At 36.0% G+C, this 7,841-nt stretch overlaps 1 pseudogene; it reads right to left on the bottom strand.

The window, feature by feature from the left end:
- Positions 1-6,451: 6,451 nt before the first annotated feature.
- LOC101711516 (large ribosomal subunit protein eL6 pseudogene) lies at positions 6,452-7,144 on the bottom strand (annotated as a pseudogene).
- Between the last annotated feature and the right edge of the window lie 697 nt (positions 7,145-7,841).

The raw sequence follows: 7,841 nt of genomic DNA, 5'->3' as shown, positions 1-7,841 counted from the left end.
TGACCATGAAAACAGAGATTTCTTAAAAATAGTAAGGGACCATGAGAAATCAATCCAGCAGTTGATAGATGATGCAAAAAAGAATAGCATAAGACTGATAAGAGTCCATGAAAAAGCAGGAGAAAGCACAAATGGCATTAAAAAACTGTTCACTGAACTAATAGTAGAAAACTTCCCAGCCAGAGGTAGAGAATTTCACACACAGATAAGTGAGGCATACAGAATTCCAAATAGCCATGATCAAAAAAAAAAAAATCGACACTTAGACATATAATAGTCAAGATCCTAGAAACACAACAGAAGAACAAAATCCTACAAGCAGTTAGAGAAAAGAAACAAATCACCTACAAAGGAAAGGCCATCAGAATAACAGCAGACTTCTCAACACAAACCCTCAAGATAAGGAGATCCTGGAGTGAAGTATTTCAAACCCCAAAAGAAAATAACTTCCAACCTAGACTGTTGTATCCTGCAAAATTATCTTTCAAAATTGATGGGGGAAATTAGATACTTCCATGACAAAGAACACCTGAGAAATTTCATGAACACCAAACCAGCACTCCAAATATTTCTAAACAGTATCCTAGAAAAAAGACAATGAAGGTCACAACTCCATGAGGCCCAACAGAGGGAAGACACAAGGCAAGGCAAGAAACTAAAGGGAAAGGAGGAAAAATAAAAAATAAAAGAGCCAACAACAGTAAAACATCATGACAAGGATGACTCAATATTTATCAATTATAACCATCAATGTTAATGGCCTCAATTCACAACTCGAAAGAAATAGACTGGCAGAATGGATTAAGAACCAAAATCCAACAATATGCTGTACACAAGAAACACACCTAATTCAAAAATACATTCATAGACTGAAAATAAAAGGATGGAAACAGTTCTCCATGTGGCAGAAAAAAAATCAGGGGTAGCAATCTTATTCACAGACAAAATAGATTTCAAACCAAAACTAATTAAGAGAGACAAAGATGGTCACTACATCCTTTTGAAAGGAACAATCCAAGAGGAAGAGATGACAATCATAAATATATATGCACCAAATATGAATGCCCCGAACTATACAAAACAAATATTAAGGGACATGAAAACCCAAATAAGCACTACTACAGTTGTAGTGGGGGACCTCAATACTCCACTATCACAAACAGACAGATCATGTAGACAAAAAATCAACAAAGAAATAATAGAACTGAACCAAGCTTTGAACAAATGGACATAATAGATGTCTGCAGAATGTTTCACCCCACAATATCAGGATATACATTCTTTTTAGCTGCACATGGGTCATTCTCCAAAATAGACCCTATGCTAGCTCATAGGCCATGTTTAAGTAAATGAAAAGAACTGAAGTTACCCCCTGTATATTATCAGACCATAGTGCAGTAAAATTGGAGATCAATAGAATAAGAAACCACAAGATCTTCACAAACACATGGAAAATTAATAACACCCTCCTGAACAACCAATGGGTCACAGAGGAAATTAAAGAAAAATTAGACAATTTTTACAATTTAATGATAATGACAGTACAACATACAGGAATCTATGGGACACAATGAAAGCAGTTCTATGAGGGAAATTCATGGCAGTGAATGGCCATATTTGGAAAACAGAGAGAGCTCAAATAACCTAATGCTGAACCTCAAGCTCCTAGAAAAAGAAGAGCATGACAAACTCAAAGCTCTTACAAGAGAGGAAATTCTAAAGATCAGAGCAGAAATCAATGCAATGGAGACTAAGAGAATGATACAAAAAAATCAACAAATCAAAGAGTTGGTTTTTTGAAAGAATAAATAAAATCGATAAACCTTTAGCCAACCTTATCAAACAAAGGAAAGAAAAGGCTCAAATCCATGCAATTAAGAACAAAAAAGGTGAAGTCACAAAAGATCCAGCAGAAATCCAGAGGGTCATTAATACCTACTTCAAGAACCTGTACTCTAATGAAATGGAAAACACAGAAGAAATGGAGAGATTCCAAGACACATATGAATTACCAACGTTAAATGAAGAAGGTATAAAAATTATAAACACTCCAAATTAAAATGAGTGAAATTGAAAACATAATTAAAAATTTCCCAACAAAGAAAACCCAGGTCCTGATACTTCACTGCTGAATTCTACAAGACATTTAGAGAAAAACTATTGCCATTACTCTTTAAACTCTTCAATGAAATTGAAAGGAAAGCAGTACTTCCAAATTCATTACTGAAGCAAGTTTTACTTAGATTCCAAAACCAGGGAAACACCCAACTAAAAAAAAGAACTGCAGGCCAATTTCCCTAATGAACATAGATGCAAAAATCCTCAACAAGTTACTGGCCAACAAAATACAGAGGATCATCAAGAAGAGCACACACCATGACCAAGTCAGATTTATCCCAGGGATGCAAAGAGAGTTTAACATACAGAAATCAATAAATGCAATACACTCTATTAACAGAGCCAAGGACAAAAAACATATGATCATCTCAATAGATCCAGAAAAAGCATTTGTCAAAATCTGTCACCCATTCATGATAAAAACTTTACAGAAAACTGGAATAGAAGGTCTTTATCTCAACCTGTTTAAGGCTATATATGCAAAAGCAACAGCCAACATCATGCTAAATGGTCAAAAACTGAAAACCTTCATGCTAAAATCAGGAACAAGACAAGGATGCCCACTATCACCACTCCTGTTCAATATAGTTCTGGAAACATTAGCTAAAGCAATTAGAAAAGAGAAAGAAATAAAAGGAATAAAGATAGGAAAGGAAGAAATTAAACTGTCATTATTTGCTGACGATATGATACTCTACATAGAAGACCCAAAAAACTGCCAAAATACCTCTAGACTTAATTGACAGATTCAGTAGAGTAGCTGGATATAAGGTCAACACTCAATAAACAACAGCCTTCTTGTACACAAATAACAGACTCACTGAGAGAGAAATTATGGAAACAATTCCTTTCACAATAGCATACAAAAAGAAAAGAAATATCTATGAATTAATCTAACAAAGGAAGCAAAAGACCTCTACGCTGAAAACTACAGCACTCTAAAAAGAGAGATCGAAGAGGATATAAGAAAATGGATAGGTATCCCTTGTTCCTGAGTAGGATGAACCAATATAGTGAAAATGGCCATACTTCCAAAACTGCTATATAGATTTAATGCAATACTGATTGAAATTCCAACAATACATTTCACAGAACAAGAGAAAACAATCCAAAAATTCATTTGGAACCAGAAGCGACCTAGAATAACAAAAGCAATCCTAGGCAACAGAGACATGGCTGGGGGCATCACAATCCCCAACTTGAAACTATACTGTAAAGCTACTGTAAAATCAGCATGGTACTGGCAAAGAAACAGACCTGAGGATCCGTGGAATAGATTAGAAGATGCAGAAACAACTCCAGACATACTCAGCTGCCTCATTTTTGACAAAGGAGCCAACCATCCTCATTGGAGGAAAGATAGCCTCTTTAATAAATGGTGTCATTGAAAAAACTTGATTTCAACTTGCCAAGCATTAAAACTAGACCCATACCTATCACCATGCTAAACTAAGGTTGAAGTGTATTAAAGATCTAAATATTAAGACAGAACCACTAAACTTGCTGGAAGATAAGTTAGGTAGAACTCTTGAAGACATTGGCATAGGAAAAGACTTTATGAACAAAACCTCAGTAGCACAGGAACTTGTACAAAGAACCAACAACTGGGATTTCATTGTATTAAAAAGCTTCTGCACTACAAGAGAAACCATCAACAGAGCTAAGAGGCAACCTACAATATGGGAAAAAAATTTTAGCAGCTGTACCTCAGATAAAGGACTACTATCTAGAATATATAAAGAACTGAAAAAAAATCAGCCATTCCAAATTTAAAGACCTAATTCAAAAATGGGCATCTGAAATGAATAGACATTTCTCAGAAAAAGAAGTAAAAGCAGCAAATAAATATATGAAAAAATGTTCAACATCACTGGTCATTCAAGAGATGCAGATGAAAACAACTCTGAGATTCCACCTCATCCCAGAAAGAATGGCTTCTATCAAGAAATTAACGAATAACAAATGCTGGCGGGGGTTTGCGGAGAAAGGAACCTTTCTCCATTGTTGGTGGGTGTGTAGACTGGTGCAACCACTATGGAAATCAGTATGGAGATACCTCAAAGATCTAGGACTAGAGGTCCCATTTGACCCAGCTGTTCCCCTGCTGGGTATCTTCCCAAAATAATTAAAAGTATCATACCACAGTGATATATGTGCACCCATGTTTACAGCAGCACAGTTTGTAATAGCAAAAGCTTGGAAACAGCCCAAGTGCCCATCAACTGGAAACTGGATAAAGAAGATGTGTGTTGTTTTTTTTTATAAAATGGAGTACTACTCAGCCATAAAGAATGAGAAACTAGAGACATTTATAGCTAAATGGATGCACATGAGGCCATACTCTTAAGTGAAATAAATAGGACGCACGTGTAAATACCAAATAGTTTCTCTGGTGTGAGAAACTGAAAGTGTAAATAATGATTAAAATGAATAGTTGATAATGTGAAATAGGAAGAAAAATCCAAAGGGGTAGGGGAAGTGGGAGGGGTAGGGGAAAGAAAAGAAGGGAACAGAAAAATTATGTGAAAAGGAAAAAATGGAAACAAAGTCTTTGTAAATAGGGAAGGGTGGAGGGGGTTAAAGGAGGACAGGAAATGGGGAAAAAATAAGAACCAACGCATATCATGTAAAGGTACAAGTGCCCAATGATAAATGTAAATGTATGGTATACCTAAAATGTAACAATAAAAGAATTTAAGGAAAAAAGAATTATAAAAATTAAATATTGTATTTTAATTTACGCATTTTCCAATTAACCTCCTTCTTTATGAAGATCTAATTCTGTGAATTACAGTAGTCCCTTCTTATTCACGGTAGTTACTTTCTAAGACCTCTCATGGATGCTAGGAACCACATGTAGTACTAAGCCTTATGTAATTTTTTCCTATGTGTTTATGTCTATGATAAAATTTAGTTTCTAAATTAATCACAGTAAGAGATTAATAGACTAATAACAAAACAATTTCATGGATAGATTTGTTCTTATTGTAATCTTAGCAAATGCAACATAGTTTTTTTCTTTCCTTATTGATTTTCATCTTTTCACTTAAAGCACTTTATGTCCTTTTTACTGACTTATTTGAATTGCACATTGGGACCATTATTAATAAAAATGAGGGTTACCTGAACAAAAGCATTGTGATATTGCAACAGTCAATCTGATATCGGGGGACAGGTACAAAGTAGAGAACAGGCAGGTGGCATATACAGGGTGGATACACTGCACATGGGGCAGGGACAGAGTGAGTTGTTGTGAGATTTTATAACTCAGAGTAGTGTGATATTTACAATACAAGACTAGTTTACTTCTGGAATTTTTAGTGTTGCAATTTGGATTTCTCTAATGGCCACAGATGTTGCACATTTTTTTATGTTTATCATCCATTGTTTTTAATCGGGAAAACTGTCTATTCATTTCAATTGCCTATGTTTTTGCATTTGCTCTTTTATTTTGGGGGCCTAATTTTTTAAGTTCTTTATATATTCTAGATATTAGTCTTCTGTCCAAGGAGTAGGTGCCAATATTTTCTTCTGTCATTTGCGTCTTCCCACTATTATTTTCTTTGCTCTGCTGAAACTTTTTAATTTGAAATGATCACATTTGTTGATTCTGGTGTTTTTTTTTAAATTGTGCAGTTGGGGACCTATTGAGGAACTCCTTACCTACATCTATGTCTTTAACACTTTTACCTTCCATTAGATTGTTTCTGTTTTCATGTTTAGGTCTTTTATTTATCATGATTTTAATTTAGTACATGGTTAGAGATATGGGTCTAGCTTTGCTCTTCTGCATGTATATTAGCCAGTTTTCCCAGCACCATTTGATAAAGAGGCTATCTTTTCTTCAATATATATTTTTGGTCTATATATCAATGATCAGATATCTGAATTTCCTGGAGGTTTTCTGCATCCTTTATTTTGTTCCATTGATCCATCTGTAAAGTTTTTGGGCCAATATCATGCTCTTTTTATCACTGTGGCTTTGTTATTTAACTTGAAATTTGGGATTGTGATGCATCCTGCTTTGCTCTTCTTGTCCAAACTTGCTTTTGCTATTCTTGATCTCTTCTGTTTCCATATGTATTTTTGGATTTTTTTCTAGTTCTCTGAGAAATTCTCTTGATACTTTGATTACAATTGCATTAAATCTATACATCAATTTTGGTTCCATGGTCATTTAAAACATATTGGCTCAGCCTATTCAGGACAGGAAATATATTTCCATTTTCTGATATCCTCTGCAATCTTCTTTATCAGCATAGTGGTCTTTCAGGGTGTATGATCTTTTTTTTCCCAATATATCAGTAATTTAATTAAGTTCTTAGTAAGAAATTCAGAACACCAATTTGTGAGGGTACATTCCATTTGCCAGAGCAAAAAGGCATCGAATGTAGCCCCAGAGCTGAGAAACAGCTTTGATTTTTGGTAAAATCTGTGAGTCCACCACTCTCTGATCAACCCTTGTGCTGCTCTGAAATCTGGTAACTCTTTCTCTGTGTCGAAGATCTCACCCTCCTGGTGCCTTGGCTTTTGCAGCTGCTTCTTCTTGAAGTAAGCATCAGTGAGGGATTGGGGATTTTCATGTTGCTGATATCAATTTTGGTGGAGGTGGCAATGACAAACTTCTGGTGTGTTCTACGCAGAGGAACTCTATTAGGGTTAAGAGGCCCAGTCACAAGTAGGAAGCCACTGGCCAGCTGCTTCAGGAAAACCACTCTCTTGCCTCGGTGGCACCCAGTGAGGATGATCAAGACAGTCCCAGGAGTGACACTAGCTCAGTTTTCTCACATGCTGACTGAAGGATTGTTTTGCTATGGCTCAACAGCTTCTGTGACACATCTTCAGTAGGGTAGTACCTAGGAATTTTGTGAAGCTTAACCACCTGGGTACCACCATTCTGGTCACCATCAACTGGTTTTGTGACAGTAGCAAGAACCTTTTCCTTTTTCTTTTCAACCTTGGGTTTAGCAGCTGATTACTTCCTCTTGCACAAAGCCTTTCTGGAATACATAGCACATTAGGAGTATCTACCAATTCCTTCTAACCAGGACAGGGTTTCGGCTGCAGTGGGGCTGCCGCTTCTTGGATTTTTTAGCCTTCTTCACATTCTTTTTAACCGTGCCAGTGGCATCAGCCTTCTTGGCTTCAGGTTTCTACTGGGCTTCTCAGGTTTTTCGCTTGGAAAGAGCATGTATGATCTTCTTGATGACCCTCTGTATTCTATTTGCCAGTGTCTTATTGAGGATTTTTGCATCTATGTTCATTAGGGAGATTGGCCTGTAGTTCTCTTTTTTGGTTGGGTCTTTCCCTGGTTTTGGAATAAAAGTAACAGTTGTTTCCAGGAACGAATTTGGAAATATTGCTTTCCTTTCAATTTCATTGAAGAGTTTAAAGAGTAGTGGCAGTAGTTCTTCTCTAAATGTCTTGTAGAATTCAGCAGTGAAGTCATCAGGACCTGGGGTTTTCTTTGTTGGGAAATTTTTAATTATGTTTTCAATTTCACTGATTGTAACGGGGGTGTTTAGAATTTTTATATCTTCTTCATTTAACGTTGGTAATTCATATGTATCTAGGAATCTCTGCATTTCTTCTGTGTTTTCCATTTTATTAGAGTACAGGTTCTTGAAGTAGGTATTGATGACCCTCTGGATTTCTGCTGGATCTTTTGTGACTTCCCCTTTTTCGTTCTTAATTGCATGGACTTGAGCCTTTTCTTTCCTTTT

This window comes from Heterocephalus glaber, unplaced genomic scaffold, assembly GCF_053883595.1.
Source record: "Heterocephalus glaber isolate CG9 unplaced genomic scaffold, H.glaber_assembly_v1.0 deba00001688, whole genome shotgun sequence".
NCBI classification, from domain to species: domain Eukaryota; kingdom Metazoa; phylum Chordata; class Mammalia; order Rodentia; family Bathyergidae; genus Heterocephalus; species Heterocephalus glaber.
This window is presented reverse-complemented; position numbering and strand designations above follow the sequence as displayed.